General features: G+C 48.4%; 36 non-coding genes across 36 annotated transcripts; all 36 read left to right on the forward strand.

Moving 5' to 3' along the window:
• Positions 1 to 401: 401 nt before the first annotated feature.
• On the forward strand, positions 402 to 522 carry LOC130619393 (U5 spliceosomal RNA). The gene has a single exon (XR_008980134.1). It is a non-coding gene; the product is annotated as a U5 spliceosomal RNA (small nuclear RNA).
• A 1,501-nt stretch (positions 523 to 2,023) lies between these two features.
• Positions 2,024 to 2,144, forward strand: LOC130619394 (U5 spliceosomal RNA). Its single transcript, XR_008980135.1, has one exon. It is a non-coding gene; the product is annotated as a U5 spliceosomal RNA (small nuclear RNA).
• A 547-nt stretch (positions 2,145 to 2,691) lies between these two features.
• Positions 2,692 to 2,812, forward strand: LOC130618791 (U5 spliceosomal RNA). Its single transcript, XR_008979536.1, has one exon. It is a non-coding gene; the product is annotated as a U5 spliceosomal RNA (small nuclear RNA).
• Positions 2,813 to 3,358: 546 nt separating this feature from the next.
• On the forward strand, positions 3,359 to 3,479 carry LOC130619813 (U5 spliceosomal RNA). The gene has a single exon (XR_008980552.1). It is a non-coding gene; the product is annotated as a U5 spliceosomal RNA (small nuclear RNA).
• Positions 3,480 to 4,025: 546 nt separating this feature from the next.
• Positions 4,026 to 4,146, forward strand: LOC130619396 (U5 spliceosomal RNA). Its single transcript, XR_008980136.1, has one exon. It is a non-coding gene; the product is annotated as a U5 spliceosomal RNA (small nuclear RNA).
• Positions 4,147 to 4,693: 547 nt separating this feature from the next.
• On the forward strand, positions 4,694 to 4,814 carry LOC130619397 (U5 spliceosomal RNA). Its single transcript, XR_008980137.1, has one exon. It is a non-coding gene; the product is annotated as a U5 spliceosomal RNA (small nuclear RNA).
• Positions 4,815 to 5,362: 548 nt separating this feature from the next.
• LOC130619398 (U5 spliceosomal RNA) lies at positions 5,363 to 5,483 on the forward strand. The gene has a single exon (XR_008980138.1). It is a non-coding gene; the product is annotated as a U5 spliceosomal RNA (small nuclear RNA).
• Positions 5,484 to 6,031: 548 nt separating this feature from the next.
• LOC130619696 (U5 spliceosomal RNA) lies at positions 6,032 to 6,152 on the forward strand. The gene has a single exon (XR_008980434.1). It is a non-coding gene; the product is annotated as a U5 spliceosomal RNA (small nuclear RNA).
• A 547-nt stretch (positions 6,153 to 6,699) lies between these two features.
• On the forward strand, positions 6,700 to 6,820 carry LOC130619399 (U5 spliceosomal RNA). Its single transcript, XR_008980139.1, has one exon. It is a non-coding gene; the product is annotated as a U5 spliceosomal RNA (small nuclear RNA).
• A 547-nt stretch (positions 6,821 to 7,367) lies between these two features.
• LOC130619400 (U5 spliceosomal RNA) lies at positions 7,368 to 7,488 on the forward strand. Its single transcript, XR_008980141.1, has one exon. It is a non-coding gene; the product is annotated as a U5 spliceosomal RNA (small nuclear RNA).
• Positions 7,489 to 8,036: 548 nt separating this feature from the next.
• LOC130619402 (U5 spliceosomal RNA) lies at positions 8,037 to 8,157 on the forward strand. The gene has a single exon (XR_008980142.1). It is a non-coding gene; the product is annotated as a U5 spliceosomal RNA (small nuclear RNA).
• Positions 8,158 to 8,705: 548 nt separating this feature from the next.
• On the forward strand, positions 8,706 to 8,826 carry LOC130619698 (U5 spliceosomal RNA). The gene has a single exon (XR_008980436.1). It is a non-coding gene; the product is annotated as a U5 spliceosomal RNA (small nuclear RNA).
• Positions 8,827 to 9,373: 547 nt separating this feature from the next.
• On the forward strand, positions 9,374 to 9,494 carry LOC130619404 (U5 spliceosomal RNA). The gene has a single exon (XR_008980144.1). It is a non-coding gene; the product is annotated as a U5 spliceosomal RNA (small nuclear RNA).
• A 547-nt stretch (positions 9,495 to 10,041) lies between these two features.
• LOC130619405 (U5 spliceosomal RNA) lies at positions 10,042 to 10,162 on the forward strand. Its single transcript, XR_008980145.1, has one exon. It is a non-coding gene; the product is annotated as a U5 spliceosomal RNA (small nuclear RNA).
• Positions 10,163 to 10,710: 548 nt separating this feature from the next.
• Positions 10,711 to 10,831, forward strand: LOC130619406 (U5 spliceosomal RNA). Its single transcript, XR_008980146.1, has one exon. It is a non-coding gene; the product is annotated as a U5 spliceosomal RNA (small nuclear RNA).
• Positions 10,832 to 11,379: 548 nt separating this feature from the next.
• LOC130619747 (U5 spliceosomal RNA) lies at positions 11,380 to 11,501 on the forward strand. The gene has a single exon (XR_008980486.1). It is a non-coding gene; the product is annotated as a U5 spliceosomal RNA (small nuclear RNA).
• A 547-nt stretch (positions 11,502 to 12,048) lies between these two features.
• LOC130618849 (U5 spliceosomal RNA) lies at positions 12,049 to 12,169 on the forward strand. Its single transcript, XR_008979594.1, has one exon. It is a non-coding gene; the product is annotated as a U5 spliceosomal RNA (small nuclear RNA).
• Positions 12,170 to 12,717: 548 nt separating this feature from the next.
• On the forward strand, positions 12,718 to 12,838 carry LOC130619408 (U5 spliceosomal RNA). The gene has a single exon (XR_008980147.1). It is a non-coding gene; the product is annotated as a U5 spliceosomal RNA (small nuclear RNA).
• A 547-nt stretch (positions 12,839 to 13,385) lies between these two features.
• On the forward strand, positions 13,386 to 13,506 carry LOC130619775 (U5 spliceosomal RNA). The gene has a single exon (XR_008980513.1). It is a non-coding gene; the product is annotated as a U5 spliceosomal RNA (small nuclear RNA).
• Positions 13,507 to 14,053: 547 nt separating this feature from the next.
• On the forward strand, positions 14,054 to 14,174 carry LOC130619409 (U5 spliceosomal RNA). Its single transcript, XR_008980148.1, has one exon. It is a non-coding gene; the product is annotated as a U5 spliceosomal RNA (small nuclear RNA).
• Positions 14,175 to 14,722: 548 nt separating this feature from the next.
• On the forward strand, positions 14,723 to 14,843 carry LOC130618859 (U5 spliceosomal RNA). Its single transcript, XR_008979604.1, has one exon. It is a non-coding gene; the product is annotated as a U5 spliceosomal RNA (small nuclear RNA).
• Positions 14,844 to 15,391: 548 nt separating this feature from the next.
• LOC130619687 (U5 spliceosomal RNA) lies at positions 15,392 to 15,512 on the forward strand. The gene has a single exon (XR_008980425.1). It is a non-coding gene; the product is annotated as a U5 spliceosomal RNA (small nuclear RNA).
• A 547-nt stretch (positions 15,513 to 16,059) lies between these two features.
• LOC130619410 (U5 spliceosomal RNA) lies at positions 16,060 to 16,180 on the forward strand. Its single transcript, XR_008980149.1, has one exon. It is a non-coding gene; the product is annotated as a U5 spliceosomal RNA (small nuclear RNA).
• Positions 16,181 to 16,727: 547 nt separating this feature from the next.
• On the forward strand, positions 16,728 to 16,848 carry LOC130619905 (U5 spliceosomal RNA). Its single transcript, XR_008980641.1, has one exon. It is a non-coding gene; the product is annotated as a U5 spliceosomal RNA (small nuclear RNA).
• A 547-nt stretch (positions 16,849 to 17,395) lies between these two features.
• On the forward strand, positions 17,396 to 17,516 carry LOC130619800 (U5 spliceosomal RNA). Its single transcript, XR_008980539.1, has one exon. It is a non-coding gene; the product is annotated as a U5 spliceosomal RNA (small nuclear RNA).
• Positions 17,517 to 18,064: 548 nt separating this feature from the next.
• LOC130619945 (U5 spliceosomal RNA) lies at positions 18,065 to 18,185 on the forward strand. Its single transcript, XR_008980682.1, has one exon. It is a non-coding gene; the product is annotated as a U5 spliceosomal RNA (small nuclear RNA).
• Positions 18,186 to 18,733: 548 nt separating this feature from the next.
• LOC130619411 (U5 spliceosomal RNA) lies at positions 18,734 to 18,854 on the forward strand. Its single transcript, XR_008980150.1, has one exon. It is a non-coding gene; the product is annotated as a U5 spliceosomal RNA (small nuclear RNA).
• Positions 18,855 to 19,402: 548 nt separating this feature from the next.
• LOC130619899 (U5 spliceosomal RNA) lies at positions 19,403 to 19,523 on the forward strand. The gene has a single exon (XR_008980636.1). It is a non-coding gene; the product is annotated as a U5 spliceosomal RNA (small nuclear RNA).
• A 548-nt stretch (positions 19,524 to 20,071) lies between these two features.
• LOC130619900 (U5 spliceosomal RNA) lies at positions 20,072 to 20,192 on the forward strand. Its single transcript, XR_008980637.1, has one exon. It is a non-coding gene; the product is annotated as a U5 spliceosomal RNA (small nuclear RNA).
• Positions 20,193 to 20,740: 548 nt separating this feature from the next.
• Positions 20,741 to 20,861, forward strand: LOC130619412 (U5 spliceosomal RNA). Its single transcript, XR_008980152.1, has one exon. It is a non-coding gene; the product is annotated as a U5 spliceosomal RNA (small nuclear RNA).
• A 547-nt stretch (positions 20,862 to 21,408) lies between these two features.
• On the forward strand, positions 21,409 to 21,529 carry LOC130619413 (U5 spliceosomal RNA). Its single transcript, XR_008980153.1, has one exon. It is a non-coding gene; the product is annotated as a U5 spliceosomal RNA (small nuclear RNA).
• Positions 21,530 to 22,077: 548 nt separating this feature from the next.
• LOC130619901 (U5 spliceosomal RNA) lies at positions 22,078 to 22,198 on the forward strand. Its single transcript, XR_008980638.1, has one exon. It is a non-coding gene; the product is annotated as a U5 spliceosomal RNA (small nuclear RNA).
• A 548-nt stretch (positions 22,199 to 22,746) lies between these two features.
• LOC130619414 (U5 spliceosomal RNA) lies at positions 22,747 to 22,867 on the forward strand. The gene has a single exon (XR_008980154.1). It is a non-coding gene; the product is annotated as a U5 spliceosomal RNA (small nuclear RNA).
• A 549-nt stretch (positions 22,868 to 23,416) lies between these two features.
• Positions 23,417 to 23,537, forward strand: LOC130619416 (U5 spliceosomal RNA). Its single transcript, XR_008980156.1, has one exon. It is a non-coding gene; the product is annotated as a U5 spliceosomal RNA (small nuclear RNA).
• A 548-nt stretch (positions 23,538 to 24,085) lies between these two features.
• LOC130619417 (U5 spliceosomal RNA) lies at positions 24,086 to 24,206 on the forward strand. Its single transcript, XR_008980157.1, has one exon. It is a non-coding gene; the product is annotated as a U5 spliceosomal RNA (small nuclear RNA).
• A 546-nt stretch (positions 24,207 to 24,752) lies between these two features.
• Positions 24,753 to 24,873, forward strand: LOC130619419 (U5 spliceosomal RNA). Its single transcript, XR_008980158.1, has one exon. It is a non-coding gene; the product is annotated as a U5 spliceosomal RNA (small nuclear RNA).
• Positions 24,874 to 25,311: the final 438 nt, after the last annotated feature.

Here is a 25,311-nt window from a genome sequence, read left to right on the forward strand (position 1 = left end):
GGCCTTTCGGCCGTATCCCGCTCACAAGTTTTTTTTTTTTTTAGCAGAATAATACATACGAGCTAATCAAAATCGGCTCGAGGAAAGAAATAAAGTTCAGAGACAACCAAAGGAGTCGAACTGCAGTAGAAACAAACTAGATGTAACGCAAGCCACTAGTACGACGTATTGCCTACAGGGACCACACTCTCCGAGACAGCGAACGCAACTTCCTAGTGATTCACGCGAACGCACTCAACTAGGTGATGTAGATCAGAAAGGTGAAAGTCCTTGTGTCAAGTCTACACCTCACGATGCAGCACCTTTTAAGCGTCCTCTACGAACGGACACACTGGCAAGCGGCACACCACAAGCAAAGGTTAAGTCGGCTCGAAGGCACAACAGGTCGCGCCGACTTACGACAACTCTGGGCTTTCTTCAGTTCACGCACAAATCTTTCGCCTTTTACTAAAGATTTCCGTGGAGAAGGCCAAAACGATGAGTATATAGACGATTTTTCTACTGTCTCGCTTCGGCGGGACGATCACTAGTCTAAATGAAAAAACGTGCAGGAGGCCATACGCGGGCCTATCTCTCATCTCGCTTACAGAGACTTGGTAAGCACGGTCCACTCAATGGCTTTCCAAATGCGAAGAGTGAAGGCCGCAGACGGCAGGGGTTGAGCCAAGGGCCTTTCGGCCGTATCCCGCTCACAAGTTTTTTTTTTTTTTAGCAGAATAATACATACGAGCTAATCAAAATCGGCTCGAGGAAAGAAATAAAGTTCAGAGACAACCAAAGGAGTCGAACTGCAGTAGAAACAAACTAGATGTAACGCAAGCCACTAGTACGACGTATTGCCTACAGGGACCACACTCTCCGAGACAGCGAACGCAACTTCCTAGTGATTCACGCGAACGCACTCAACTAGGTGATGTAGATCAGAAAGGTGAAAGTCCTTGTGTCAAGTCTACACCTCACGATGCAGCACCTTTTAAGCGTCCTCTACGAACGGACACACTGGCAAGCGGCACACCACAAGCAAAGGTTAAGTCGGCTCGAAGGCACAACAGGTCTCGCTCACAGAGACTTGGTAAGCACGGTCCACTCAATGGCTTTCCAAATGCGAAGAGTGAAGGCCGCAGACGGCAGGGGTTGAGCCAAGGGCCTTTCGCCCGTATCCCGCTCACAAGTTTTTTTTTTTTTTTAGCAGAATAATACATGCGAGCTAATCAAAATCGGCTCGAGGAAAGAAATAAAGTTCAGAGACAACCAAAGGAGTCGAACTGCAGTAGAAACAAACTAGATGTAACGCAAGCCACTAGTACGACGTATTGCCTACAGGGACCACACTCTCCGAGACAGCGAACGCAACTTCCTAGTGATTCACGCGAACGCACTCAACTAGGTGATGTAGATCAGAAAGGTGAAAGTCCTTGTGTCAAGTCTACACCTCACGATGCAGCACCTTTTAAGCGTCCTCTACGAACGGACACACTGGCAAGCGGCACACCACAAGCAAAGGTTAAGTCGGCTCGAAGGCACAACAGGTCTCGCTCACAGAGACTTGGTAAGCACGGTCCACTCAATGGCTTTCCAAATGCGAAGAGTGAAGGCCGCAGACGGCAGGGGTTGAGCCAAGGGCCTTTCGCCCGTATCCCGCTCACAAGTTTTTTTTTTTTTTTAGCAGAATAATACATACGAGCTAATCAAAATCGGCTCGAGGAAAGAAATAAAGTTCAGAGACAACCAAAGGAGTCGAACTGCAGTAGAAACAAACTAGATGTAACGCAAGCCACTAGTACGACGTATTGCCTACAGGGACCACACTCTCCGAGACAGCGAACGCAACTTCCTAGTGATTCACGCGAACGCACTCAACTAGGTGATGTAGATCAGAAAGGTGAAAGTCCTTGTGTCAAGTCTACACCTCACGATGCAGCACCTTTTAAGCGTCCTCTACGAACGGACACACTGGCAAGCGGCACACCACAAGCAAAGGTTAAGTCGGCTCGAAGGCACAACAGGTCGCGCCCACTTACGACAACTCTGGGCTTTCTTCAGTTCACGCACAAATCTTTCGCCTTTTACTAAAGATTTCCGTGGAGAAGGCCAAAACGATGAGTATATAGACGATTTTTCTACTGTCTCGCTTCGGCGGGACGATCACTAGTCTAAATGAAAAAACGTGCAGGAGGCCATACGCGGGCCTATCTCTCATCTCGCTCACAGAGACTTGGTAAGCACGGTCCACTCAATGGCTTTCCAAATGCGAAGAGTGAAGGCCGCAGACGGCAGGGGTTGAGCCAAGGGCCTTTCGGCCGTATCCCGCTCACAAGTTTTTTTTTTTTTTAGCAGAATAATACATACGAGCTAATCAAAATCGGCTCGAGGAAAGAAATAAAGTTCAGAGACAACCAAAGGAGTCGAACTGCAGTAGAAACAAACTAGATGTAACGCAAGCCACTAGTACGACGTATTGCCTACAGGGACCACACTCTCCGAGACAGCGAACGCAACTTCCTAGTGATTCACGCGAACGCACTCAACTAGGTGATGTAGATCAGAAAGGTGAAAGTCCTTGTGTCAAGTCTACACCTCACGATGCAGCACCTTTTAAGCGTCCTCTACGAACGGACACACTGGCAAGCGGCACACCACAAGCAAAGGTTAAGTCGGCTCGAAGGCACAACAGGTCGCGCCGACTTACGACAACTCTGGGCTTTCTTCAGTTCACGCACAAATCTTTCGCCTTTTACTAAAGATTTCCGTGGAGAAGGCCAAAACGATGAGTATATAGACAATTTTTCTACTGTCTCGCTTCGGCGGGACGATCACTAGTCTAAATGAAAAAACGTGCAGGAGGCCATACGCGGGCCTATCTCTCATCTCGCTCACAGAGACTTGGTAAGCACGGTCCACTCAATGGCTTTCCAAATGCGAAGAGTGAAGGCCGCAGACGGCAGGGGTTGAGCCAAGGGCCTTTCGCCCGTATCCCGCTCACAAGTTTTTTTTTTTTTAGCAGAATAATACATACGAGCTAATCAAAATCGGCTCGAGGAAAGAAATAAAGTTCAGAGACAACCAAAGGAGTCGAACTGCAGTAGAAACAAACTAGATGTAACGCAAGCCACTAGTACGACGTATTGCCTACAGGGACCACACTCTCCGAGACAGCGAACGCAACTTCCTAGTGATTCACGCGAACGCACTCAACTAGGTGATGTAGATCAGAAAGGTGAAAGTCCTTGTGTCAAGTCTACACCTCACGGTGCAGCACCTTTTAAGCGTCCTCTACGAACGGACACACTGGCAAGCGGCACACCACAAGCAAAGGTTAAGTCGGCTCGAAGGCACAACAGGTCGCGCCGACTTACGACAACTCTGGGCTTTCTTCTGTTCACGCACAAATCTTTCGCCTTTTACTAAAGATTTCCGTGGAGAAGGCCAAAACGATGAGTATATAGACGATTTTTCTACTGTCTCGCTTCGGCGGGACGATCACTAGTCTAAATGAAAAAACGTGCAGGAGGCCATACGCGGGCCTATCTCTCATCTCGCTCACAGAGACTTGGTAAGCACGGTCCACTCAATGGCTTTCCAAATGCGAAGAGTGAAGGCCGCAGACGGCAGGGGTTGAGCCAAGGGCCTTTCGGCCGTATCCCGCTCACAAGTTTTTTTTTTTTCAGCAGAATAATACATACGAGCTAATCAAAATCGGCTCGAGGAAAAAAATAAAGTTCAGAGACAACCAAAAGAGTCGAACTGCAGTAGAAACAAACTAGATGTAACGCAAGCCACTAGTACGACGTATTGCCTACAGGGACCACACTCTCCGAGACAGCGAACGCAACTTCCTAGTGATTCACGCGAACGCACTCAACTAGGTGATGTAGATCAGAAAGGTGAAAGTCCTTGTGTCAAGTCTACACCTCACGATGCAGCACCTTTTAAGCGTCCTCTACGAACGGACACACTGGCAAGCGGCACACCACAAGCAAAGGTTAAGTCGGCTCGAAGGCACAACAGGTCGCGCCGACTTACGACAACTCTGGGCTTTCTTCAGTTCACGCACAAATCTTTCGCCTTTTACTAAAGATTTCCGTGGAGAAGGCCAAAACGATGAGTATATAGACGATTTTTCTACTGTCTCGCTTCGGCGGGACGATCACTAGTCTAAATGAAAAAACGTGCAGGAGGCCATACGCGGGCCTATCTCTCATCTCGCTCACAGAGACTTGGTAAGCACGGTCCACTCAATGGCTTTCCAAATGCGAAGAGTGAAGGCCGCAGACGGCAGGGGTTGAGCCAAGGGCCTTTCGCCCGTATCCCGCTCACAAGTTTTTTTTTTTTTTAGCAGAATAATACATACGAGCTAATCAAAATCGGCTCGAGGAAAGAAATAAAGTTCAGAGACAACCAAAGGAGTCGAACTGCAGTAGAAACAAACTAGATGTAACGCAAGCCACTAGTACGACGTATTGCCTACAGGGACAACACTCTCCGAGACAGCGAACGCAACTTCCTAGTGATTCACGCGAACGTACTCAACTAGATGATGTAGATCAGAAAGGTGAAAGTCCTTGTGTCAAGTCTACACCTCACGATGCAGCACCTTTTAAGCGTCCTCTACGAACGGACACACTGGCAAGCGGCACACCACAAGCAAAGGTTAAGTCGGCTCGAAGGCACAACAGGTCGCGCCGACTTACGACAACTCTGGGCTTTCTTCAGTTCACGCACAAATCTTTCGCCTTTTACTAAAGATTTCCGTGGAGAAGGCCAAAACGATGAGTATATAGACGATTTTTCTACTGTCTCGCTTCGGCGGGACGATCACTAGTCTAAATGAAAAAACGTGCAGGAGGCCATACGCGGGCCTATCTCTCATCTCGCTCACAGAGACTTGGTAAGCACGGTCCACTCAATGGCTTTCCAAATGCGAAGAGTGAAGGCCGCAGACGGCAGGGGTTGAGCCAAGGGCCTTTCGGCCGTATCCCGCTCACAAGTTTTTTTTTTTTTTTAGCAGAATAATACATACGAGCTAATCAAAATCGGCTCGAGGAAAGAAATAAAGTTCAGAGACAACCAAAGGAGTCGAACTGCAGTAGAAACAAACTAGATGTAATGCAAGCCACTAGTACGACGTATTGCCTACAGGGACCACACTCTCCGAGACAGCGAACGCAACTTCCTAGTGATTCACGCGAACGCACTGAACTAGGTGATGTAGATCAGAAAGGTGAAAGTCCTTGTGTCAAGTCTACACCTCACGATGCAGCACCTTTTAGGCGTCCTCTACGAACGGACACACTGGCAAGCGGCACACCACAAGCAAAGGTTAAGTCGGCTCGAAGGCACAACAGGTCGCGCCGACTTACGACAACTCTGGGCTTTCTTCAGTTCACGCACAAATCTTTCGCCTTTTACTAAAGATTTCCGTGGAGAAGGCCAAAACGATGAGTATATAGACGATTTTTCTACTGTCTCGCTTCGGCGGGACGATCACTAGTCTAAATGAAAAAACGTGCAGGAGGCCATACGCGGGCCTATCTCTCATCTCGCTCACAGAGACTTGGTAAGCACGGTCCACTCAATGGCTTTCCAAATGCGAAGAGTGAAGGCCGCAGACGGCAGGGGTTGAGCCAAGGGCCTTTCGGCCGTATCCCGCTCACAAGTTTTTTTTTTTTTTTAGCAGAATAATACATACGAGCTAATCAAAATCGGCTCGAGGAAAGAAATAAAGTTCAGAGACAACCAAAGGAGTCGAACTGCAGTAGAAACAAACTAGATGTAACGCAAGCCACTAGTACGACGTATTGCCTACAGGGACCACACTCTCCGAGACAGCGAACGCAACTTCCTAGTGATTCACGCGAACGCACTGAACTAGGTGATGTAGATCAGAAAGGTGAAAGTCCTTGTGTCAAGTCTACACCTCACGATGCAGCACCTTTTAGGCGTCCTCTACGAACGGACACACTGGCAAGCGGCACACCACAAGCAAAGGTTAAGTCGGCTCGAAGGCACAACAGGTCGCGCCGACTTACGACAACTCTGGGCTTTCTTCAGTTCACGCACAAATCTTTCGCCTTTTACTAAAGATTTCCGTGGAGAAGGCCAAAACGATGAGTATATAGACGATTTTTCTACTGTCTTGCTTCGGCGGGACGATCACTAGTCTAAATGAAAAAACGTGCAGGAGGCCATACGCGGGCCTATCTCTCATCTCGCTCACAGAGACTTGGTAAGCACGGTCCACTCAATGGCTTTCCAAATGCGAAGAGTGAAGGCCGCAGACGGCAGGGGTTGAGCCAAGGGCCTTTCGGCCGTATCCCGCTCACAAGTTTTTTTTTTTTTTAGCAGAATAATACATACGAGCTAATCAAAATCGGCTCGAGGAAAAAAATAAAGTTCAGAGACAACCAAAAGAGTCGAACTGCAGTAGAAACAAACTAGATGTAACGCAAGCCACTAGTACGACGTATTGCCTACAGGGACCACACTCTCCGAGACAGCGAACGCAACTTCCTAGTGATTCACGCGAACGCACTCAACTAGGTGATGTAGATCAGAAAGGTGAAAGTCCTTGTGTCAAGTCTACACCTCACGATGCAGCACCTTTTAAGCGTCCTCTACGAACGGACACACTGGCAAGCGGCACACCACAAGCAAAGGTTAAGTCGGCTCGAAGGCACAACAGGTCGCGCCGACTTACGACAACTCTGGGCTTTCTTCAGTTCACGCACAAATCTTTCGCCTTTTACTAAAGATTTCCGTGGAGAAGGCCAAAACGATGAGTATATAGACGATTTTTCTACTGTCTCGCTTCGGCGGGACGATCACTAGTCTAAATGAAAAAACGTGCAGGAGGCCATACGCGGGCCTATCTCTCATCTCGCTCACAGAGACTTGGTAAGCACGGTCCACTCAATGGCTTTCCAAATGCGAAGAGTGAAGGCCGCAGACGGCAGGGGTTGAGCCAAGGGCCTTTCGCCCGTATCCCGCTCACAAGTTTTTTTTTTTTTTAGCAGAATAATACATACGAGCTAATCAAAATCGGCTCGAGGAAAGAAATAAAGTTCAGAGACAACCAAAGGAGTCGAACTGCAGTAGAAACAAACTAGATGTAACGCAAGCCACTAGTACGACGTATTGCCTACAGGGACAACACTCTCCGAGACAGCGAACGCAACTTCCTAGTGATTCACGCGAACGTACTCAACTAGATGATGTAGATCAGAAAGGTGAAAGTCCTTGTGTCAAGTCTACACCTCACGATGCAGCACCTTTTAAGCGTCCTCTACGAACGGACACACTGGCAAGCGGCACACCACAAGCAAAGGTTAAGTCGGCTCGAAGGCACAACAGGTCGCGCCGACTTACGACAACTCTGGGCTTTCTTCAGTTCACGCACAAATCTTTCGCCTTTTACTAAAGATTTCCGTGGAGAAGGCCAAAACGATGAGTATATAGACGATTTTTCTACTGTCTCGCTTCGGCGGGACGATCACTAGTCTAAATGAAAAAACGTGCAGGAGGCCATACGCGGGCCTATCTCTCATCTCGCTCACAGAGACTTGGTAAGCACGGTCCACTCAATGGCTTTCCAAATGCGAAGAGTGAAGGCCGCAGACGGCAGGGGTTGAGCCAAGGGCCTTTCGGCCGTATCCCGCTCACAAGTTTTTTTTTTTTTTTAGCAGAATAATACATACGAGCTAATCAAAATCGGCTCGAGGAAAGAAATAAAGTTCAGAGACAACCAAAGGAGTCGAACTGCAGTAGAAACAAACTAGATGTAATGCAAGCCACTAGTACGACGTATTGCCTACAGGGACCACACTCTCCGAGACAGCGAACGCAACTTCCTAGTGATTCACGCGAACGCACTGAACTAGGTGATGTAGATCAGAAAGGTGAAAGTCCTTGTGTCAAGTCTACACCTCACGATGCAGCACCTTTTAGGCGTCCTCTACGAACGGACACACTGGCAAGCGGCACACCACAAGCAAAGGTTAAGTCGGCTCGAAGGCACAACAGGTCGCGCCGACTTACGACAACTCTGGGCTTTCTTCAGTTCACGCACAAATCTTTCGCCTTTTACTAAAGATTTCCGTGGAGAAGGCCAAAACGATGAGTATATAGACGATTTTTCTACTGTCTCGCTTCGGCGGGACGATCACTAGTCTAAATGAAAAAACGTGCAGGAGGCCATACGCGGGCCTATCTCTCATCTCGCTCACAGAGACTTGGTAAGCACGGTCCACTCAATGGCTTTCCAAATGCGAAGAGTGAAGGCCGCAGACGGCAGGGGTTGAGCCAAGGGCCTTTCGGCCGTATCCCGCTCACAAGTTTTTTTTTTTTTTTAGCAGAATAATACATACGAGCTAATCAAAATCGGCTCGAGGAAAGAAATAAAGTTCAGAGACAACCAAAGGAGTCGAACTGCAGTAGAAACAAACTAGATGTAACGCAAGCCACTAGTACGACGTATTGCCTACAGGGACCACACTCTCCGAGACAGCGAACGCAACTTCCTAGTGATTCACGCGAACGCACTGAACTAGGTGATGTAGATCAGAAAGGTGAAAGTCCTTGTGTCAAGTCTACACCTCACGATGCAGCACCTTTTAGGCGTCCTCTACGAACGGACACACTGGCAAGCGGCACACCACAAGCAAAGGTTAAGTCGGCTCGAAGGCACAACAGGTCGCGCCGACTTACGACAACTCTGGGCTTTCTTCAGTTCACGCACAAATCTTTCGCCTTTTACTAAAGATTTCCGTGGAGAAGGCCAAAACGATGAGTATATAGACGATTTTTCTACTGTCTTGCTTCGGCGGGACGATCACTAGTCTAAATGAAAAAACGTGCAGGAGGCCATACGCGGGCCTATCTCTCATCTCGCTCACAGAGACTTGGTAAGCACGGTCCACTCAATGGCTTTCCAAATGCGAAGAGTGAAGGCCGCAGACGGCAGGGGTTGAGCCAAGGGCCTTTCGGCCGTATCCCGCTCACAAGTTTTTTTTTTTTTTAGCAGAATAATACATACGAGCTAATCAAAATCGGCTCGAGGAAAAAAATAAAGTTCAGAGACAACCAAAAGAGTCGAACTGCAGTAGAAACAAACTAGATGTAACGCAAGCCACTAGTACGACGTATTGCCTACAGGGACCACACTCTCCGAGACAGCGAACGCAACTTCCTAGTGATTCACGCGAACGCACTCAACTAGGTGATGTAGATCAGAAAGGTGAAAGTCCTTGTGTCAAGTTTACACCTCACGATGCAGCACCTTTTAGGCGTCCTCTACGAACGGACACACTGGCAAGCGGCACACCACAAGCAAAGGTTAAGTCGGCTCGAAGGCACAACAGGTCGCGCCGACTTACGACAACTCTGGGCTTTCTTCAGTTCACGCACAAATCTTTCGCCTTTTACTAAAGATTTCCGTGGAGAAGGCCAAAACGATGAGTATATAGACGATTTTTCTACTGTCTCGCTTCGGCGGGACGATCACTAGTCTAAATGAAAAAGCGTGCAGGAGGCCATACGCGGGCCTATCTCTCATCTCGCTCACAGAGACTTGGTAAGCACGGTCCACTCAATGGCTTTCCAAATGCGAAGAGTGAAGGCCGCAGACGGCAGGGGTTGAGCCAAGGGCCTTTCGGCCGTATCCCGCTCACAAGTTTTTTTTTTTTTTAGCAGAATAATACATACGAGCTAATCAAAATCGGCTCGAGGAAAAAAATAAAGTTCAGAGACAACCAAAAGAGTCGAACTGCAGTAGAAACAAACTAGATGTAACGCAAGCCACTAGTACGACGTATTGCCTACAGGGACCACACTCTCCGAGACAGCGAACGCAACTTCCTAGTGATTCACGCGAACGCACTCAACTAGGTGATGTAGATCAGAAAGGTGAAAGTCCTTGTGTCAAGTCTACACCTCACGATGCAGCACCTTTTAAGCGTCCTCTACGAACGGACACACTGGCAAGCGGCACACCACAAGCAAAGGTTAAGTCGGCTCGAAGGCACAACAGGTCGCGCCGACTTACGACAACTCTGGGCTTTCTTCAGTTCACGCACAAATCTTTCGCCTTTTACTAAAGATTTCCGTGGAGAAGGCCAAAACGATGAGTATATAGACGATTTTTCTACTGTCTCGCTTCGGCGGGACGATCACTAGTCTAAATGAAAAAACGTGCAGGAGGCCATACGCGGGCCTATCTCTCATCTCGCTCACAGAGACTTGGTAAGCACGGTCCACTCAATGGCTTTCCAAATGCGAAGAGTGAAGGCCGCAGACGGCAGGGGTTGAGCCAAGGGCCTTTCGCCCGTATCCCGCTCACAAGTTTTTGTTTTTTTTTAGCAGAATAATACATACGAGCTAATCAAAATCGGCTCGAGGAAAGAAATAAAGTTCAGAGACAACCAAAGGAGTCGAACTGCAGTAGAAACAAACTAGATGTAACGCAAGCCACTAGTACGACGTATTGCCTACAGGGACCACACTCTCCGAGACAGCGAACGCAACTTCCTAGTGATTCACGCGAACGCACTCAACTAGGTGATGTAGATCAGAAAGGTGAAAGTCCTTGTGTCAAGTCTACACCTCACGATGCAGCACCTTTTAAGCGTCCTCTGCGAACGGACACACTGGCAAGCGGCACACCACAAGCAAAGGTTAAGTCGGCTCGAAGGCACAACAGGTCGCGCCGACTTACGACAACTCTGGGCTTTCTTCAGTTCACGCACAAATCTTTCGCCTTTTACTAAAGATTTCCGTGGAGAAGGCCAAAACGATGAGTATATAGACGATTTTTCTACTGTCTCGCTTCGGCGGGACGATCACTAGTCTAAATGAAAAAACGTGCAGGAGGCCATACGCGGGCCTATCTCTCATCTCGCTCACAGAGACTTGGTAAGCACGGTCCACTCAATGGATTTCCAAATGCGAAGAGTGAAGGCCGCAGACGGCAGGGGTTGAGCCAAGGGCCTTTCGGCCGTATCCCGCTCACAAGTTTTTTTTTTTTTTTAGCAGAATAATACATACGAGCTAATCAAAATTGGCTCGAGGAAAGAAATAAAGTTCAGAGACAACCAAAGGAGTCGAACTGCAGTAGAAACAAACTAGATGTAACGCAAGCCACTAGTACGACGTATTGCCTACAGGGACCACACTCTCCGAGACAGCGAACGCAACTTCCTAGTGATTCACGCGAACGCACTCAACTAGGTGATGTAGATCAGAAAGGTGAAAGTCCTTGTGTCAAGTCTACGCCTCACGATGCAGCACCTTTTAAGCGTCCTCTACGAACGGACACACTGGCAAGCGGCACACCACAAGCAAAGGTTAAGTCGGCTCGAAGGCACAACAGGTCGCGCCGACTTACGACAACTCTGGGCTTTCTTCAGTTCACGCACAAATCTTTCGCCTTTTACTAAAGATTTCCGTGGAGAAGGCCAAAACGATGAGTATATAGACGATTTTTCTACTGTCTCACTTCGGCGGGACGATCACTAGTCTAAATGAAAAAACGTGCAGGAGGCCATACGCGGGCTTATCTCTCATCTCGCTCACAGAGACTTGGTAAGCACGGTCCACTCAATGGCTTTCCAAATGCGAAGAGTGAAGGCCGCAGACGGCAGGGGTTGAGCCAAGGGCCTTTCGGCCGTATCCCGCTCACAAGTTTTTTTTTTTTTTTAGCAGAATAATACATACGAGCTAATCAAAATCGGCTCGAGGAAAGAAATAAAGTTCAGAGACAACCAAAGGAGTCGAACTGCAGTAGAAACAAACTAGATGTAACGCAAGCCACTAGTACGACGTATTGCCTACAGGGACCACACTCTCCGAGACAGCGAACGCAACTTCCTAGTGATTCACGCGAACGCACTCAACTAGGTGATGTAGATCAGAAAGGTGAAAGTCCTTGTGTCAAGTCTACACCTCACGATGCAGCACCTTTTAAGCGTCCTCTACGAACGGACACACTGGCAAGCGGCACACCACAAGCAAAGGTTAAGTCGGCTCGAAGGCACAACAGGTCGCGCCGACTGACGACAACTCTGGGCTTTCTTCAGTTCACGCACAAATCTTTCGCCTTTTACTAAAGATTTCCGTGGAGAAAGCCAAAACGATGAGTATATAGACGATTTTTCTACTGTCTCGCTTCGGCGGGACGATCACTAGTCTAAATGAAAAAACGTGCAGGAGGCCATACGCGGGCCTATCTCTCATCTCGCTCACAGAGACTTGGTAAGCACGGTCCACTCAATGGCTTTCCAAATGCGAAGAGTGAAGGCCGCAGACGGCAGGGGTTGAGCCAAGGGCCTTTCGGCCGTATCCCGCTCACAAGTTTGTTTTTTTTTTTAGCAGAATAATACATACGAGCTAATCAAAATCGGCTCGAGGAAAGAAATAAAGTTCAGAGAAAACCAAAGGAGTCGAACTGCAGTAGAAACAAACTAGATGTAACGCAAGCCACTAGTACGACGTATTGCCTACAGGGACCACACTCTCCGAGACAGCGAACGCAACTTCCTAGTGATTCACGCGAACGCACTCAACTAGGTGATGTAGATCAGAAAGGTGAAAGTCCTTGTGTCAAGTCTACACCTCACGATGCAGCACCTTTTAAGCGTCCTCTACGAACGGAAACACTGGCAAGCGGCACACCACAAGCAAAGGTTAAGTCGGCTCGAAGGCACAACAGGTCGCGCCGACTTACGCCAACTCTGGGCTTTCTTCAGTTCACGCACAAATCTTTCGCCTTTTACTAAAGATTTCCGTGGAGAAGGCCAAAACGATGAGTATATAGACGATTTTTCTACTGTCTCGCTTCGGCGGGACGATCACTAGTCTAAATGAAAAAACGTGCAGGAGGCCATACGCGGGCCTATCTCTCATCTCGCTCACAGGGACTTGGTAAGCACGGTCCACTCAATGGCTTTCCAAATGCGAAGAGTGAAGGCCGCAGACGGCAAGGGTTGAGCCAAGGGCCTTTCGGCCGTATCCCGCTCACAAGTTTTTTTTTTTTTTAGCAGAATAATACATACGAGCTAATCAAAATCGGCTCGAGGAAAGAAATAAAGTTCAGAGACAACCAAAGGAGTCGAACTGCAGTAGAAACAAACTAGATGTAACGCAAGCCACTAGTACGACGTATTGCCTACAGGGACCACACTCTCCGAGACAGCGAACGCAACTTCCTAGTGATTCACGCGAACGCACTCAACTAGGTGATGTAGATCAGAAAGGTGAAAGTCCTTGTGTCAAGTCTACACCTCAGAATGCAGCACCTTTTAAGCGTCCTCTACGAACGGACACACTGGCAAGCGGCACACCACAAGCAAAGGTTAAGTCGGCTCGAAGGCACAACAGGTCGCGCCGACTTACGACAACTCTGGGCTTTCTTCAGTTCACGCACAAATCTTTCGCCTTTTACTAAAGATTTCCGTGGAGAAAGCCAAAACGATGAGTATATAGACAATTTGTCTACTGTCTCGCTTCGGCGGGGCGATCACTAGTCTAAATGAAAAAACGTGCAGGAGGCCATACGCGGGCCTATCTCTCATCTCGCTCACAGAGACTTGGTAAGCACGGTCCACTCAATGGCTTTCCAAATGCGAAGAGTGAAGGCCGCAGACGGCAGGGGTTGAGCCAAGGGCCTTTCGCCCGTATCCCGCTCACAAGTTGTTTTTTTTTTTAGCAGAATAATACATACGAGCTAATCAAAATCGGCTCGAGGAAAGAAATAAAGTTCAGAGACAACCAAAGGAGTCGAACTGCAGTAGAAACAAACTAGATGTAACGCAAGCCACTAGTACGACGTATTGCCTACAGGGACCACACTCTCCGAGACAGCGAACGCAACTTCCTAGTGATTCACGCGAACGCACTCAACTAGGTGATGTAGATCAGAAAGGTGAAAGTCCTTGTGTCAAGTCTACACCTCACGATGCAGCACCTTTTAAGCGTCCTCTACGAACGGACACACTGGCAAGCGGCACACCACAAGCAAAGGTTAAGTCGGCTCGAAGGCACAACAGGTCGCGCCGACTTACGACAACTCTGGGCTTTCTTCAGTTCACGCACAAATCTTTCGCCTTTTACTAAAGATTTCCGTGGAGAAGGCCAAAACGATGAGTATATAGACGATTTTTCTACTGTCTCGCTTCGGCGGGACGATCACTAGTCTAAATGAAAAAACGTGCAGGAGGCCATACGCGGGCCTATCTCTCATCTCGCTCACAGAGACTTGGTAAGCACGGTCCACTCAATGGCTTTCCAAATGCGAAGAGTGAAGGCCGCAGACGGCAAGGGTTGAGCCAATGGCCTTTCGGCCGTATCCCGCTCGCAAGTTTTTTTTTTTTTTTAGCAGAATAATACATACGAGCTAATCAAAATCGGCTCGAGGAAAGAAATAAAGTTCAGAGACAACCAAAGGAGTCTAACTGCAGTAGAAACAAACTAGATGTAACGCAAGCCACTAGTACGACGTATTGCCTACAGGGACCACACTCTCCGAGACAGCGAACGCAACTTCCTAGTGATTCACGCGAACGCACTCAACTAGGTGATGTAGATCAGAAAGGTGAAAGTCCTTGTGTCAAGTCTACACCTCACGATGCAGCACCTTTTAAGCGTCCTCTACGAACGGAAACACTGGCAAGCGGCACACCACAAGCAAAGGTTAAGTCGGCTCGAAGGCACAACAGGTCGCGCCGACTTACGCCAACTCTGGGCTTTCTTCAGTTCACGCACAAATCTTTCGCCTTTTACTAAAGATTTCCGTGGAGAAGGCCAAAACGATGAGTATATAGACGATTTTTCTACTGTCTCGCTTCGACGGGACGATCACTAGTCTAAATGAAAAAACGTGCAGGAGGCCATACGCGGGCCTATCTCTCATCTCGCTCACAGGGACTTGGTAAGCACGGTCCATTCAATGGCTTTCCAAATGCGAAGAGTGAAGGCCGCAGACGGCAAGGGTTGAGCCAAGGGCCTTTCGGCCGTATCCCGCTCACAAGTTTTTTTTTTTTTTTAGCAGAATAATACATACGAGCTAATCAAAATCGGCTCGAGGAAAGAAATAAAGTTCAGAGACAACCAAAGGAGTCGAACTGCAGTAGAAACAAACTAGATGTAACGCAAGCCACTAGTACGACGTATTGCCTACAGGGACCACACTCTCCGAGACAGCGAACGCAACTTCCTAGTGATTCACGCGAACGCACTCAACTAGGTGATGTAGATCAGAAAGGTGAAAGTCCTTGTGTCAAGTCTACACCTCACGATGCAGCACCTTTTAAGCGTCCTCTACGAACGGACACACTGGCAAGCGGCACACCACAAGCAAAGGTTAAGTCGGCTCGAAGGCACAACAGGTCGCGCCGACTTACGACAACTCTGGGCTTTCTTCAGTTCACGCACAAATCTTTCGCCTTTTACTAAAGATTTCCGTGGAGAAAGCCAAAACGATGAGTATATAGACGATTTTTCTACTGTCTCGCTTCGGCGGGGCGATCACTAGTCTAAATGAAAAAACGTGCAGGAGGCCATACGCGGGCCTATCTCTCATCTCGCTCACAGAGACTTGGTAAGCACGGTCCACTCAATGGCTTTCCAAATGCGAAGAGTGAAGGCCGCAGACGGCAGGGGTTGAGCCAAGGGCCTTTCGCCCGTATCCCGCTCACAAGTTGTTTTTTTTTTTAGCAGAATAATACATACGAGCTAATCAAAATCGGCTCGAGGAAAGAAATAAAGTTCAGAGACAACCAAAGGAGTCGAACTGCAGTAGAAACAAACTAGATGTAACGCAAGCCACTAGTACGACGTATTGCCTACAGGGACCACACTCTCCGAGACAGCGAACGCAACTTCCTAGTGATTCACGCGAACGCACTCAACTAGGTGATGTAGATCAGAAAGGTGAAAGTCCTTGTGTCAAGTCTACACCTCACGATGCAGCACCTTTTAAGCGTCCTCTACGAACGGACACACTGGCAAGCGGCACACCACAAGCAAAGGTTAAGTCGGCTCGAAGGCACAACAGGTCGCGCCGACTTACGACAACTCTGGGCTTTCTTCAGTTCACGCACAAATCTTTCGCCTTTTACTAAAGATTTCCGTGGAGAAGGCCAAAACGATGAGTATATAGACGATTTTTCTACTGTCTCGCTTCGGCGGGACGATCACTAGTCTAAATGAAAAAACGTGCAGGAGGCCATACGCGGGCCTATCTCTCATCTCGCTCACAGAGACTTGGTAAGCACGGTCCACTCAATGGCTTTCCAAATGCGAAGAGTGAAGGCCGCAGACGGCAAGGGTTGAGCCAATGGCCTTTCGGCCGTATCCCGCTCGCAAGTTTTTTTTTTTTTTAGCAGAATAATACATACGAGCTAATCAAAATCGGCTCGAGGAAAGAAATAAAGTTCAGAGACAACCAAAGGAGTCTAACTGCAGTAGAAACAAACTAGATGTAACGCAAGCCACTAGTACGACGTATTGCCTACACGGACCACACTCTCCGAGACAGCGAACGCAACTTCCTAGTGATTCACGCGAACGCACTCAACTAGGTGATGTAGATCAGAAAGGTGAAAGTCCTTGTGTCAAGTCTACACCTCACGATGCAGCACCTTTTAAGCGTCCTCTACGAACGGACACACTGGCAAGCGGCACACCACAAGCAAAGGTTAAGTCGGCTCGAAGGCACAACAGGTCGCGCCGACTTACGACAACTCTGGGCTTTCTTCAGTTCACGCACAAATCTTTCGCCTTTTACTAAAGATTTCCGTGGAGAAGGCCAAAACGATGAGTATATAGACGATGTTTCTACTGTCTTGCTTCGGCGGGACGATCACTAGTCTAAATGAAAAAACGTGCAGGAGGCCATACGCGGGCCTATCTCTCATCTCGCTCACAGAGACTTGGTAAGCACGGTCCACTCAATGGCTTTCCAAATGCGAAGAGTGAAGGCCGCAGACGGCAGGGGTTGAGCCAAGGGCCTTTCGGCCGTATCCCGCTCACAAGTTTTTTTTTTTTTTAGCAGAATAATACATACGAGCTAATCAAAATCGGCTCGAGGAAAGAAATGAAGTTCAGAGACAACCAAAGGAGTCGAACTGCAGTAGAAACAAACTAGATGTAACGCAAGCCACTAGTACGACGTATTGCCTACAGGGACCACACTCTCCGAGACAGCGAACGCAACTTCCTAGTGATTCACGCGAACGCACTCAACTAGGTGATGTAGATCAGAAAGGTGAAAGTCCTTGTGTCAAGTCTACACCTCACGATGCAGCACCTTTTAAGCGTCCTCTACGAACGGACACACTGGCAAGCGGCACACCACAAGCAAAGGTTAAGTCGGCTCGAAGGCACAACAGGTCGCGCCCACTTACGACAACTCTGGGCTTTCTTCAGTTCACGCACAAATCTTTCGCCTTTTACTAAAGATTTCCGTGGAGAAGTCCAAAACGATGAGTATATAGACGATTTTTCTACTGTCTCGCTTCGGCGGGACGATCACTAGTCTAAATGAAAAAACGTGCAGGAGGCCATACGCGGGCCTATCTCTCATCTCGCTCACAGAGACTTGGTAAGCACGGTCCACTCAATGGCTTTCCAAATGCGAAGAGTGAAGGCCGCAGACGGCAGGGGTTGAGCCAAGGGCCTTTCGGCCGTATCCCGCTCACAAGTTTTTTTTTTTTTTTAGCAGAATAATACATACGAGCTAATCAAAATCGGCTCGAGGAAAGAAATAAAGTTCAGAGACAACCAAAGGAGTCGAACTGCAGTAGAAACAAACTAGATGTAACGCAAGCCACTAGTACGACGTATTGCCTACAGGGACCACACTCTCCGAGACAGCGAACGCAACTTCCTAGTGATTCACGCGAACGCACTCAACTAGGTGATGTAGATCAGAAAGGTGAAAGTCCTTGTGTCAAGTCTACACCTCACGATGCAGCACCTTTTAAGCGTCCTCTACGAACGGACACACTTGCAAGCGGCACACCACAAGCAAAGGTTAAGTCGGCTCGAAGGCACAACAGGTCGCGCCGACTTACGACAACTCTGGGCTTTCTTCAGTTCACGCACAAATCTTTCGCCTTTTACTAAAGACTTCCGTGGAGAAGGCCAAAACGATGAGTATCTAGACGATGTTTCTACTGTCTCGCTTCGGCGGGACGATCACTAGTCTAAATGAAAAAACGTGCAGGAGGCCATACGCGGGCCTATCTCTCATCTCGCTCACAGAAACTTGGTAAGCACGGTCCACTCAATGGCTTTCCAAATGCGAAGAGTGAAGGCCGCAGACGGCAGGGGTTGAGCCAAGGGCCTTTCGGCCGTATCCCGCTCACAAGTTTTTTTTTTTTTTTAGCAGAATAATACATACGAGGTAATCAAAATCGGCTCGAGGAAAGAAATGAAGTTCAGAGACAACCAAAGGAGTCGAACTGCAGTAGAAACAAACTAGATGTAACGCAAGCCACTAGTACGACGTATTGCCTACAGGGACCACACTCTCCGAGACAGCGAACGCAACTTCCTAGTGATTCACGCGAACGCACTCAACTAGGTGATGTAGATCAGAAAGGTGAAAGTCCTTGTGTCAAGTCTACACCTCACGATGCAGCACCTTTTAAGCGTCCTCTACGAACGGACACACTGGCAAGCGGCACACCACAAGCAAAGGTTAAGTCGGCTCGAAGGCACAACAGGTCGCGCCCACTTACGACAACTCTGGGCTTTCTTCAGTTCACGCACAAATCTTTCGCCTTTTACTAAAGATTTCCGTGGAGAAGGCCAAAACGATGAGTATATAGACGATTTTTCTACTGTCTCGCTTCGGCGGGACGATCACTAGTCTAAATGAAAAAACGTGCAGGAGGCCATACGCGGGCCTATCTCTCATCTCGCTCACAGAGACTTGGTAAGCACGGTCCACTCAATGGCTTTCCAAATGCGAAGAGTGAAGGCCGCAGACGGCAGGGGTTGAGCCAAGGGCCTTTCGGCCGTATCCCGCTCACAAGTTTTCTTTTTTTTGAACCAGAATAATACATACGAGCTAATCAAAATCGGCTCGAGGAAAGAAATAAAGTTCAGAGACAACCAAAGGAGTCGAACTGCGGTAGAAACAAACTAGATGTAACGCAAGCCACTAGTACGACGTATTGCCTACAGGGACCACACTCTCCGAGACAGCGAACGCAACTTCCTAGTGATTCACGCGAACGCACTCAACTAGGTGATGTAGATCAGAAAGGTGAAAGTCCTTGTGTCAAGTCTACACCTCACGATGCAGCACCTTTTAAGCGTCCTCTACGAACGGACACACTGGCAAGCGGCACACCACAAGCAAAGGTTAAGTCGGCTCGAAGGCACAACAGGTCGCGCCGACTTACGACAACTCTGGGCTTTCTTCAGTTCACGCACAAATCTTTCGCCTTTTACTAAAGATTTCCGTGGAAAAGGTCAAAACGATGAGTATATAGACGATTTTTCTACTGTCTCGCTTCGGCGGGACGATCACTAGTCTAAATGAAAAAACGTGCAGGAGGCCATACGCGGGCCTATCTCTCATCTCGCTCACAGAGAATTGGTAAGCACGGTCCACTCAATGGCTTTCCAAATGCGAAGAGTGAAGGCCGCAGACGGCAGGGGTTGAGCCAAGGGCCTTTCGGCCGTATCCCGCTCACAAGTTTTCTTTTTTTTGAACCAGAATAATACATACGAGCTAATCAAAATCGGCTCGAGGAAAGAAATAAAGTTCAGAGACAACCAAAGGAGTCGAACTGCGGTAGAAACAAACTAGATGTAACGCAAGCCACTAGTACGACGTATTGCCTACAGGGACCACACTCTCCGAGACAGCGAACGCAACTTCCTAGTGATTCACGCGAACGCACTCAACTAGGTGATGTAGATCAGAAAGGTGAAAGTCCTTGTGTCAAGTCTACACCTCACGATGCAGCACCTTTTAAGCGTCCTCTACGAACGGACACACTGGCAAGCGGCACACCACAAGCAAAGGTTAAGTCGGCTCGAAGGCACAACAGGTCGCGCCGACTTACGACAACTCTGGGCTTTCTTCAGTTCACGCACAAATCTTTCGCCTTTTACTAAAGATTTCCGTGGAAAAGGTCAAAACGATGAGTATATAGACGATTTTTCTACTGTCTCGCTTCGGCGGGACGATCACTAGTCTAAATGAAAAAACGTGCAGGAGGCCATACGCGGGCCTATCTCTCATCTCGCTCACAGAGAATTGGTAAGCACGGTCCACTCAATGGCTTTCCAAATGCGAAGAGTGAAGGCCGCAGACGGCAGGGGTTGAGCCAAGGGCCTTTCGGCCGTATCCCGCTCACAAGTTTTTTTTTTTTTTTAGCAGAATAATACATACGAGCTAATCAAAATCGGCTCGAGGAAAGAAATGAAGTTCAGAGACAACCAAAGGAGTCGAACTGCAGTAGAAACAAACTAGATGTAACGCAAGCCACTAGTACGACGTATTGCCTACAGGGACCACACTCTCCGAGACAGCGAACGCAACTTCCTAGTGATTCACGCGAACGCACTCAACTAGGTGATGTAGATCAGAAAGGTGAAAGTCCTTGTGTCAAGTCTACACCTCACGATGCAGCACCTTTTAAGCGTCCTCTACGAACGGACACACTGGCAAGCGGCACACCACAAGCAAAGGTTAAGTCGGCTCGAAGGCACAACAGGTCGCGCCCACTTACGACAACTCTGGGCTTTCTTCAGTTCACGCACAAATCTTTCGCCTTTTACTAAAGATTTCCGTGGAGAAGGCCAAAACGATGAGTATATAGACGATTTTTCTACTGTCTCGCTTCGGCGGGACGATCACTAGTCTAAATGAAAAAACGTGCAGGAGGCCATACGCGGGCCTATCTCTCATCTCGCTCACAGAGAATTGGTAAGCACGGTCCACTCAATGGCTTTCCAAATGCGAAGAGTGAAGGCCGCAGACGGCAGGGGTTGAGCCAAGGGCCTTTCGGCCGTATCCCGCTCACAAGTTTTTTTTTTTTTTAGCAGAATAATACATACGAGCTAATCAAAATCGGCTCTAGGAAAGAAATGAAGTTCAGAGACAACCAAAGGAGTCGAACTGCAGTAGAAACAAACTAGATGTAACGCAAGCCACTAGTACGACGTATTGCCTACAGGGACCACACTCTCCGAGACAGCGAACGCAACTTCCTAGTGATTCACGCGAACGCACTCAACTAGGTGATGTAGATCAGAAAGGTGAAAGTCCTTGTGTCAAGTCTACACCTCACGATGCAGCACCTTTTAAGCGTCCTCTACGAACGGACACACTGGCAAGCGGCACACCACAAGCAAAGGTTAAGTCGGCTCGAAGGCACAACAGGTCGCGCCCACTTACGACAACTCTGGGCTTTCTTCAGTTCACGCACAAATCTTTCGCCTTTTACTAAAGATTTCCGTGGAGAAGGCCAAAACGATGAGTATATAGACGATTTTTCTACTGTCTCGCTTCGGCGGGACGATCACTAGTCTAAATGAAAAAACGTGCAGGAGGCCATACGCGGGCCTATCTCTCATCTCGCTCACAGAGACTTGGTAAGCACGGTCCACTCAATGGCTTTCCAAATGCGAAGAGTGAAGGCCGCAGACGGCAGGGGTTGAGCCAAGGGCCTTTCGGCCGTATCCCGCTCACATGTTTTCTTTTTTTTGAACCAGAATAATACATACGAGCTAATCAAAATCGGCTCGAGGAAAGAAATAAAGTTCAGAGACAACCAAAGGAGTCGAACTGCAGTAGAAACAAACTAGATGTAACGCAAGCCACTAGTACGACGTATTGCCTACAGGGACCACACTCTCCGAGACAGCGAACGCAACTTCCTAGTGATTCACGCGAACGCACTCAACTAGGTGATGTAGATCAGAAAGGTGAAAGTCCTTGTGTCAAGTCTACACCTCACGATGCAGCACCTTTTAAGCGTCCTCTACGAACGGACACACTGGCAAGCGGCACACCACAAGCAAAGGTTAAGTCGGCTCGAAGGCACAACAGGTCGCGCCGACTTACGACAACTCTGGGCTTTCTTCAGTTCACGCACAAATCTTTCGCCTTTTACTAAAGATTTCCGTGGAAAAGGTCAAAACGATGAGTATATAGACGATTTTTCTACTGTCTCGCTTCGGCGGGACGATCACTAGTCTAAATGAAAAAACGTGCAGGAGGCCATACGCGGGCCTATCTCTCATCTCGCTCACAGAGAATTGGTAAGCACGGTCCACTCAATGGCTTTCCAAATGCGAAGAGTGAAGGCCGCAGACGGCAGGGGTTGAACCAAGGGCCTTTCGGCCGTATCCCGCTCACAAGTTTTTTTTTTTTTTTAGCAGAATAATACATACGAGCTAATCAAAATCGGCTCGAGGAAAGAAATGAAGTTCAGAGACAACCAAAGGAGTCGAACTGCAGTAGAAACAAACTAGATGTAACGCAAGCCACTAGTACGACGTATTGCCTACAGGGACCACACTCTCCGAGACAGCGAACGCAACTTCCTAGTGATTCACGCGAACGCACTCAACTAGGTGATGTAGATCAGAAAGGTGAAAGTCCTTGTGTCAAGTCTACACCTCACGATGCAGCACCTTTTAAGCGTCCTCTACGAACGGACACACTGGCAAGCGGCACACCACAAGCAAAGGTTAAGTCGGCTCGAAGGCACAACAGGTCGCGCCCACTTACGACAACTCTGGGCTTTCTTCAGTTCACGCACAAATCTTTCGCCTTTTACTAAAGATTTCCGTGGAGAAGGCCAAAACGATGAGTATATAGACGATTTTTCTACTGTCTCGCTTCGGCGGGACGATCACTAGTCTAAATGAAAAAACGTGCAGGAGGCCATACGCGGGCCTATCTCTCATCTCGCTCACAGAGAATTGGTAAGCACGGTCCACTCAATGGCTTTCCAAATGCGAAGAGTGAAGGCCGCAGACGGCAGGGGTTGAGCCAAGGGCCTTTCGGCCGTATCCCGCTCACAAGTTTTTTTTTTTTTTTTAGCAGAATAATACATACGAGCTAATCAAAATCGGCTCGAGGAAAGAAATGAAGTTCAGAGACAACCAAAGGAGTCGAACTGCAGTAGAAACAAACTAGATGTAACGCAAGCCACTAGTACGACGTATTGCCTACAGGGACCACACTCTCCGAGACAGCGAACGCAACTTCCTAGTGATTCACGCGAACGCACTCAACTAGGTGATGTAGATCAGAAAGGTGAAAGTCCTTGTGTCAAGTCTACACCTCACGATGCAGCACCTTTTGAGCGTCCTCTACGAACGGACACACTGGCAAGCGGCACACCACAAGCAAAGGTTAAGTCGGCTCGAAGGCACAACAGGTCGCGCCGACTTACGACAACTCTGGGCTTTCTTCAGTTCACGCACAAATCTTTCGCCTTTTACTAAAGATTTCCGTGGAGAAGGCCAAAACGATGAGTATATAGACGATTTTTCTACTGTCTCGCTTCGGCGGGACGATCACTAGTCTAAATGAAAAAACATGCAGGAGGCCATACGCGGGCCTATCTCTCATCTCGCTCACAGAGACTTGGTAAGCACGGTCCACTCAATGGCTTTCCAAATGCGAAGAGTGAAGGCCGCAGACGGCAGGGGTTGAGCCAAGGGCCTTTCGGCCGTATCCCGCTCACAAGTCTTTTTTTTTTTTTAGCAGAATAATACATACGAGCTAATCAAAATCGGCTCGAGGAAAGAAATAAAGTTCAGAGACAACCAAAGGAGTCGAACTGCAGTAGAAACAAACTAGATGTAACGCAAGCCACTAGTACGACGTATTGCCTACAGGGACCACACTCTCCGAGACAGCGAACGCAACTTCCTAGTGATTCACGCGAACGCACTCAACTAGGTGATGTAGATCAGAAAGGTGAAAGTCCTTGTGTCAAGTCTACACCTCACGATGCAGCACCTTTTGAGCGTCCTCTACGAACGGACACACTGGCAAGCGGCACACCACAAGCAAAGGTTAAGTCGGCTCGAAGGCACAACAGGTCGCGCCGACTTACGACAACTCTGGGCTTTCTTCAGTTCACGCACAAATCTTTCGCCTTTTACTAAAGATTTCCGTGGAGAAGGCCAAAACGATGAGTATATAGACGATTTTTCTACTGTCTCGCTTCGGCGGGACGATCACTAGTCTAAATGAAAAAACGTGCAGGAGGCCATACGCGGGCCTATCTCTCATCTCGCTCACAGAAACTTGGTAAGCACGGTCCACTCAATGGCTTTCCAAATGCGAAGAGTGAAGGCCGCAGACGGCAGGGGTTGAGCCAAGGGCCTTTCAGCCGTATCCCGCTCACAAGTTTTTTTTTTTTTAGCAGAATAATACATACGAGCTAATCAAAATCGGCTCGAGGAAAGAAATAAAGTTCAGAGACAACCAAAGGAGTCGAACTGCAGTAGAAACAAACTAGATGTAACGCAAGCCACTAGTACGACGTATTGCCTACAGGGACCACACTCTCCGAGACAGCGAACGCAACTTCCTAGTGATTCACGCGAACGCACTCAACTAGGTGATGTAGATCAGAAAGGTGAAAGTCCTTGTGTCAAGTCTACACCTCACGATGCAGCACCTTTTAAGCGTCCTCTACGAACGGACACACTGGCAAGCGGCACACCACAAGCAAAGGTTAAGTCGGCTCGAAGGCACAACAGGTCGCGCCGACTTACGACAACTCTGGGCTTTCTTCAGTTCACGCACAAATCTTTCGCCTTTTACTAAAGATTTCCGTGGAGAAGGCCAAAACGATGAGTATATAGACGATTTTTCTACTGTCTCGCTTCGGCGGGACGATCACTAGTCTAAATGAAAAAACGTGCAGGAGGCCATACGCGGGCCTATCTCTCATCTCGCTCACAGAGACTTGGTAAGCACGGTCCACTCAATGGCTTTCCAAATGCGAAGAGTGAAGGCCGCAGACGGCAGGGGTTGAGCCAAGGGCCTTTCGGCCGTATCCCGCTCACAAGTTTTTTTTTTTTTTAGCAGAATAATACATACGAGCTAATCAAAATCGGCTCGAGGAAAGAAATAAAGTTCAGAGACAACCAAAGGAGTCGAACTGCAGTAGAAACAAACTAGATGTAACGCAAGCCACTAGTACGACGTATTGCCAACAGGGACCACACTCTCCGAGACAGCGAACGCAACTTCCTAGTGATTCACGCGAACGCACTCAACTAGGTGATGTAGATCAGAAAGGTGAAAGTCTTTGTGTCAAGTCTACACCTCAC

This window comes from Hydractinia symbiolongicarpus, chromosome 11 (assembly GCF_029227915.1).
Source record: "Hydractinia symbiolongicarpus strain clone_291-10 chromosome 11, HSymV2.1, whole genome shotgun sequence".
In the NCBI taxonomy this organism is placed as follows: domain Eukaryota; kingdom Metazoa; phylum Cnidaria; class Hydrozoa; order Anthoathecata; family Hydractiniidae; genus Hydractinia; species Hydractinia symbiolongicarpus.